Here is an 8,941-nt window from a genome sequence, read left to right as displayed (position 1 = left end):
CTGCTCAATTTTCAACCAAATTCCTGCCTTGCCAAGACCCTCCTTAAAATTACCCAGCTTCGACCCCAGAAGACTTTGAAAAGTCTTTCAGTGAGATGACTTAGAAATCAAGCACTAGGTTGGGAAGAAAATCATTATAAGACAAAAAAGTTTTTAACATATCTTATATATTTTTCTATATTTTAAAAGAGCATGGACTGAAAGTGGAACCTTGATAGTTATGGATATCCATCAGTCTAATTCTAAGCAAAATAAATGCAAACCTTTTCTAGAGAAATCGATGTCTTACTATTAAAAAAAATCTACGTCTTCTTGAAAATAAGCAGCCTTAGGTATTATACCCACATTTTGTCTCTCTCTGAATAAAAATGTTCACAAACTCCATTAATTAAATTCTAATTTATTATCTAATTATGTATCAATTCTAAATTATTAATGATGAATTTTACCAGTTTTACCAGGCACAATAAAAAGTAGACATCAAAATGTCAATAGAGAAACATGGCAAGATTTGCAAATCTTTTCTGAATTATGTACAAAGAAATCAATATAGGTTCTATATAATTTTAAGGTTAAGTATTTTATTTGAATACATATATGACAAGCACTAACCGAGATGTTAATTAACCCATGTTCCTGCTTGTCGCTCCAAAGCAGAATTGACAGAAAATTTATTTCATATATCATTGTGTCTAGATACAAAAAGTACAACTTCTTCAATTGCTTGATATAATAATTGATTGAACATTATTTTAAGACCCATCTCTTGAATTATCTGGAATAGTAAAATGCTTTCCAATTACCATGTAGAATACTTTCCATTTAGAATCAGGGGTTTCACATTTATTGTTCCCAGGAGACAGACTAAAACTAGCTTTTCTCAGGAAATTTGGAATGTAGATCATTTATCAGGTACCTATCTAATCTTTCAACAGTTTTGAAAACAACTCAATCTTTAATGCATTTGCAAACCACGAAGCTCCGATACTTTCAGAAAAACTGGTTTTCTTAAAGATTTTCTCAAAAATATTCAAGTTATGGTTCATGTTGAGAAGAAACCCTTAGTGAAGATTTTAGCCCATTTGGAAAATAGTAGTAGAGGTTTGCCTATTTGCACAAGAACATGTTTTAGGATATGTTTCAAATAAGATCATAGCAGTAAATGTATTTTTTTTCTTGAATATTTATTTTTCTCAATCTAACAAGCATTTGTTGAGCACCTAATGTGCACTAAGGGCTGTGCTAAACTGTAGGGATAAAAAATAAAAACATATTGAATAGTTTTAGGGATGTTAGAATATACCTGAGGTGGCAGGCATGTAAATGTTTAGTTACAATGCTCGATCTATTATGCACAGTGAGGACATATAAGGAGTGACAGAATGTTAGCGTGTAGCCAGAGGAAGCCTGACTAATGGATGCCAGTAGTCAAAAAGGGTCATATTATCTTGGTGAATTTACCACAGTCCCTACAAGGGACATACAAAACTAGAACATGTCATTAATCTGTAAGTGATTGCTGATTACCTGTTAACTACACTTTTGAGTTAGTAAAATGTAGTATGACACATTAGATAATGTGTTGAGATCTGGTTTCAGACAGACTTGGGTTCTCATTAACTGTGTTCTTAGACATTTAATTGAACCTCACTGCTCAACCTCAATTTCTACAGCTTTTAAATGAAGATAATAATGTTACCAACTTCGTAGGATTATTATTATAAGTAAATGAGGTAATGTATACAGAGCACTCACAACATTGCCTGGCTCACCTTAAGATGAGGGAAAATTCTAGCTATTATCACAAAATATAAGGTAAAAGAATATGTAATTTATTAATTCACATTGGGATTTTTCTTGTTTTCCTAGTATCCAAATGACCCCTTTTCACTTTTTGGAAAATCATCTTTCTCTGGTCAAAGACAGCCAGAAATATAAGTCATCCAAAGGACACTGGTGTGAATATACGATGATAGCAAAGGAAAACAGATATCCTTTTGTGAAGCATAATTTACTAAAAAATAAAAAGTACAGTAAAAAAATTCATAGCTTAATGAACTATTACAAGATAAACATCTATATGTCTATTATCCAGATCAAGGAATAAAACCTTTCCAACTCCTGCAGAAGGTCCCCTCATATTCATTCTCTCAATCATAATGACTTCACATTCCTGCCCCCCACCCCCGACGCACAAGGTGATTATAATCCTAAAATCTGTTATGGTTCTACTTCATTACTTTTCTTTAATTTTATCATCGAAGGATATGTCCTTAAACACTATATTTTAGTTCTGTTTCAAACTTTATACAAATGCAAACATACCATGATAATCATTTGTGTCTGGCTTCTTTCATGCAATATACGGGTATGAAATCCATCGCTAATTTTTGTGTAGCTGTTCCTTTTTTATTGTTATGTAGTATGCTACCATTTGATTACAAAACTTATTTAAGCTTTCTACTGTTGATGGGCTGTTGCCAGTCTCAACTATTACAAAGTATGGTAAACATTTATGTGTATATCTTGCAGTACACATGTGATGCATTTCTATCAGGTATATACATATGAGAAAAACTGTTAATTCACAGGGAATACTTATTTTCAATTTCAGTAGTTAATGCCAAACAATATTCCAAATCTATTTATATGCCTACCAATAGCCTCATGCTACATAATGCTTTCTCAGTCTTTAAATATTATTTTTCAGTTATTTGGTTGGAGGGTGCTTAGTAGTAATTTACTAGGATTTTAACTTGCATTTCCCTAATTATGAATACTTTTCCTAATAATTTGTTTTTCTATAAGCATTCTAGATAACAAGCCCTTTGACATTTAGATGTGCTCAAATCTCTAATGTCTGTCTATCGCTGGACATTTCACTATTTTAATGAAGTTTTGAAATACACAGAAATTCTTAATTTTAATATGGTTGGATGTATTGACCATTTTTATGGTTAATGTTTCTGTTCCTATTTAAGAAATTTTTCCTATTCCAAGATTATGAAGATTTTCTTCTTCACTGTCTTCTATGAGAATTATTGTTTGTCCTTTAAGAGTTAGATCCAAAATCCACTAGAATTGATTTTGCTGCATAAAATATGTATGAAGTAGAGACCACATTTTATTTATCATTTCCATATGGTGATCCAATTGTTCCAGCACCCTATAGTAAAAAGATCTCTTTTCTCATTGCCCTGTAGTCCTGTTTTGTCCTAAATCTAGTTTCTATATATGGGGATATTGAATATTAGAAAGATGTTTCTCCTTACATTCAAGTTACGTTTGTGGAATGGTCATAATTCATTAGTCAATCCTTCAATTACTGACAGATTCTACTTCATCTTGCCAATCTTGACCTGAAGTGGAGCTCATTGTGCACAGGCCCTGATCCAATTTACAGTGCCTTACAAGGCTTCATGCAACATGCCTGACTCCTTACAGATGGAATCTTCTTTATTACTGGTTCCTGGTCTATGCTTAAACATTTATTTTGCCATACTCTGTAGCATGAAGGATTACCCCCTTCCCAGTATTCATGGATCTCAGGTGCTGCCAGTATCTACTCCCACCCACAGTACCTTTCTCCAAATTTTGGTATTCAGAATGCAACCGATTATTCCTGTGTCCATCTAATGGGTATTTCTATTTCTGATTGGATTTAGAGAGTGATAGGCATAAGTAGGTCAGGGCAGAGGGAACAAGGCATGACTCTGGCCTGCTCAGAAGACTGCTCCTGTTAAGAACGGAAGTGGGCACTTAGTTTCTTTGGTTGCGGGGGCCTTGCAGCCCAATGGTAAGGGTAGACAATGTGCAGGGTCAGTCTAACTTGCTTGCACAATTTGCGTGGTCATCAGGTGGGTTTCAGCTCATAAGGCCAAGTGTCTGTGTTCTAAATTTGTGTTTCCTAATCCTAACTTATTAACTCTTCAAATGAGAGAGTCTTTTTTCATTCATTTCCAGTGGTGACATTTATTTTTGGCTTTCTATATCCTTTTATGACAGTCTGGAACATTAAATTAGGAGATGGTGGTCTAGAAACTGTTAGTCTGATGCCATGTTTTAGGCAGATGTTCTAGCTTTATACAAATATTCTTTAATTAGGAAAAAAACCCAAAGCCTTAGTATGCAATTAAAAGTTATTTCAGAGTTACAACCATTTCCTCCCAACGGCTCTTGTTACAGACCCAATTTATTATAGAGAACAAAAATTTTGTTTTGTTTTTAAATTTCAGAAAAATGAGAAACAGTGTTATAAAGATAGTCACATATTTACTACAACAAAAACAGTCCTATTATAAACTAACAGGCAACATATCATACACTATGTTTCAGAAGAAATTCCATACATGGTTGAAATTTATCGTGTTGCTGGATAAATTAAAATTCTGGTTTCTCTGTCAGAGAAATTTTTCATTTTAAAATACTACTTATTAGGTAACAGGCAACATATCATACACTATGTTTCAGAAGAAATTCCATACATGGTTGAAATTTATCATGTTGCTAGATAAATTAAAATTCTGGTTTCTCTGTCAGAGAAATTTTTCATTTTAAAATACTACTTATTAGGAAAAAAAATATTTTAATTTTTAAGTGTCCTGGGGATTAAAAAGTGTGTGTTTGTGTGTGTGTACATGTGTGTTTGTGAATTCATATATATATATGTATTTTTAATGTACCTAGCTTAGCTTAAAATATATTTACAAGAAATGTAATTACTTATGCAAATTTTCCCATGCAAATCATTTTTAATTATGAGTTTTAGTAATACCAAATCTGACTTCAGTGCTGTAAGGTGTGGCCTTCAATGCTGTTGAGAATCTGGCCAGGTTTATTGTCTTCTTAACACAATGTCAATCCTACCTCTAGTCTATCCAGTCATTAGAAATACGAATTCTCTGTAAATGAGAAACTCCGGAGTACTCATATCAGATAGCAGGATCTCTAAGTGATTGTATTCCAGAACGTGTTATGACCTGGCAGAGAAAACTGCTATTTAAGAAAATAATAACTGATAAAGTCATAATTAAAGAAATAATAACAGTAACTAACATAAGCTAAGCAGAAACCAGGAACTATTCTGAAAACTTTACATGTATTAACTCACTGCATGCTCACAAAAACTGAGATAAGTATAATTTTTCCCATTTCATTGATGCTAAACCTGAGTGGAACATATGATGTATATATATATATTTCAAGGAGATATTAAGATCAATAATTCACATAGTTATTGTGAGGTGAAGATTAAATAAGACGATGTGCTTAATAAGATGGTTTCTTGCTCATTTTAATATCCTATCATTGAACTTACCCATAGAGCATTCAATAAACGTATGTTAAATGAGAGGATACATAAATGACAGTAATAAAAATTATATAAGATATTATAGACATGTTTCTTATTACTATTGTTATTATGTGATATTATTAAGTAGGAATATACAGAAAAAAAAAAAGGAAGAAGAAATGCTAGAGAGGGAGCCTCTGTGTAGCCAGGGAAGTAAATTAAAAAGATTTTTAAGAAATATAGCTTCTTAAAGCAGAGTCTTCCTAATATTAAATTACTGTACATTTAGTCAAACTGAATACTTAAAATTGTTCTGACAGAGCATTTTTTTTATGTAATTTTTATAGAATTGATTTAATGAATGTTTAGGAGTTATGCAAAAAAATTTACTAAAAACTTCAAATATGTTTTAGTCAGTTAGGCAGCACATGTACACAATTGGATTTGCCTGGCCTGCTGACAAGCACTACTAGCTGGTGTGTTTTAGTTTGATCAAAAAAATGTCAGTTTAGTCCACTAATGGCATACTGAAAATTCATTGATGAGGTTTTATCTTAATGTATCAGAAAGCCATATTCTATGGTAAATGTATTAGTTATCTATTACTGCATAAGAAATTACCACAAACTTAGCAGCTTAAAACACGCATATATATTCTCTGACATTTCGTGAGTCAGAAGTTCAGTCATGGCTTTGCTGGGCCCTTTGCGTAGGGCCATGCAAAGCTGCAATTAAGGTGTTAGCAGGGCTGCACACACATCTGAAGGCTTGATGAGGAAGAACCTACCTCCAAGCTAAGTCAGGATCTTGGCAGAATTCATTTCCTTTTGGGTAAAGAATGAGTGTCCAGTTTCTTAAAGGTTATTGGCTGGAGGCTCAGTTCCTTGACATGTGGACTTTCCCAATATGGCTACTTATTTCTCCAAACCAACAAGAAGTTTCCAGATTGAGTCCATAGCAAGACAGAGTCTTCTATAATGTAACATTATCACAGCAGTGACATCTCATCACCTTTGTCTTATGCAAGCATTTAGAAGCAAGCCATAGGGAAGAGGATTATATAGGATGTGAACACCAACAGACAGGGATCATGTTAGGCCATCCTAGAGTCTGTGCATCACGGTAAGGTTCATGAATTATATAAAATTAAGAGCTGGTTTAAGAGATAAAAAGGCTGATTCAAAAACTAATTGTTTGAAATACTGCATGAAGGAAGGCAGATTCAAGGTTTCATTTACCAAATTTTTCAATAGAACCACTCAGAAATAACATATGAGTTTGGAAACTGTCACAACAGAGAAACAAAGAAACAAACAAAAAGTAAGTGGATCTGGGTCTTACTCATGGTTCTGTCCCTGCTGACATGTCTTCAGACAATTGACTTTTCTTCTATGTTGTTTAATTCTTCTACCATGAATCAAAGAGCAGGCACTACAGTGTAATGGCTTTGTAGCTCCGACATCCCATGATGCTCTTATTTCCTCCTGAATATTTCTGCAAGAGGCTGTTGCAGTAAATTGGATGTCCCCCCAAACTTATTGAGGCTTGGTCCCCACTGTGACAGTGTTAAGAGTGTGNTATATATATATTTCAAGGAGATATTAAGATCAATAATTCACATAGTTATTGTGAGGTGAAGATTAAATAAGACGATGTGCTTAATAAGATGGTTTCTTGCTCATTTTAATATCCTATCATTGAACTTACCCATAGAGCATTCAATAAACGTATGTTAAATGAGAGGATACATAAATGACAGTAATAAAAATTATATAAGATATTATAGACATGTTTCTTATTACTATTGTTATTATGTGATATTATTAAGTAGGAATAGAAATATACAGAAAAAAAAAAAAGGAAGAAGAAATGCTAGAGAGGGAGCCTCTGTGTAGCCAGGGAAGTAAATTAAAAAAATTTTTAAGAAATATAGCTTCTTAAAGCAGAATCTTCCTAATATTAAATTATTGTACATTTAGTCAAACTGAATACTTAAAATTGTTCTGACAGAGTATCTTTTTAATGTAATTTTTATAGAATTGATTTAATGAATGTTTAGGAGTTATGCAAAAAAATTTACTAAAAACTTCAAATATGTTTTAGTCAGTTAGGCAGCACATGTACACAACTGGATTTGCCTGGCCTGCTGACAAGCACTACTAGCTGGTGTATTTTAGTTTGATCAAAAAAATGTCAGTTTAGTCCACTAATGGCATACTGAAAATTCATTGATGAGGTTTTATCTTAATGTATCAGAAAGCCATATTCTATGGTAAATGTATTAGTTATCTATTACTGCATAAGAAATTACCACAAACTTAGCAGCTTAAAACACGCATATATATTCTCTGATATTTTGTGAGTCAGAAGTTCAGTCATGGCTTTGCTGGGCCCTTTGCGTAGGGCCGTGCAAAGCTGCAATTAAGGTGTTAGCAGCGCTGCACACACATCTGAAGGCTTGATGAGGAAGAACCTACTTCCAAGCTAAGTCAGGTCTTGGCAGAATTCATTTCCTTTTGGTTAAAGAATGAGTGTCCAGTTTCTTAAAGGTTATTGGCTGGAGGCTCAGTTCCTTGACATGTGGACTTTCCCAATATGGCTACTTATTTCTCCAAACCAACAAGAAGAGTTTCCAGATTGAGTCCATAGCAAGACAGAGTCTTCTATAATGTAACATTATCACAGCAGTGACATCTCATCACATTTGTCTTATGCAAGCATTTAGAAGCAAGCCATAGGGAAGAGGATTATATAGGATGTGAACACCAACAGACAGGGATCATGTTAGGCCATCCTAGAGTCTGTGCATCATGGTAAGGTTCATGAATTATATAAAATTAAGAGCTGGTTTAAGAGATAAAAAGGCTGATTCAAAATCTAATTGTTTGAAATACTGCATGAAGGAAGGCAGATTCAAGGTTTCATTTACCAAATTTTTCAATAGAACCACTCAGAAATAACATATGAGTTTGGAAACTGTCACAACAGAGAAACAAAGAAACAAACAAANTTCAGAAGCAGGGCATAAAAACAGAAAAGTACAGCTGTAAGTCTGGCAATACGGTAAACAACATAATTTCAAACAATAAATATTCTTCACGCAAAACATCAAGAAATAATAGACAAAATGTAATATACATTTTTTGAAATTCATAGAGGAACAGAAGAATTAGTATATAAAACCCTAGCTTCCATGTAGAATAAAAGAGATAGAAAACCAGGAGAATATGCTGGTAAGTTGATACTGGGGCTGCTCTGAGTAGAATTTAGAAATCAATAACAATAATAACAACAATAGAAAAAACAACATTTAAAAATTTAGAAGTAAAACTTCTAAATAACTAATAAGTTAAGAAATAGAATTCAATGGAAGCTACAAAATAGTGGAACTGAAAATACAGTCCATTGAGTAGATAAAGCTGATTTGGCAGAAGGCTGGAAACAATGAACAAACTGTGGTAATATATTTATTGCCACTTGTTTTGTAGTCAAATAACTGAATATGACAAAGCTCATATGTCTGCTTAGATAGCTGTCAAAGAGGTGCTGTTGAACTTTTTAAAAAACAATACTGTGTAAAGTGCATTATGTATGTCTTTAAAGTTTAAAAACATAAAAGTAATGTTTGATATTGATTAAAGACACATC

The sequence above is a fragment of the Galeopterus variegatus genome, unplaced genomic scaffold, assembly GCF_000696425.1.
Source record: "Galeopterus variegatus unplaced genomic scaffold, G_variegatus-3.0.2 Scaffold6116, whole genome shotgun sequence".
Lineage (NCBI taxonomy): Eukaryota > Metazoa > Chordata > Mammalia > Dermoptera > Cynocephalidae > Galeopterus > Galeopterus variegatus.
The sequence above is the reverse complement of the archived record's forward strand: the minus strand, read 5'-3'. Positions refer to the sequence as shown.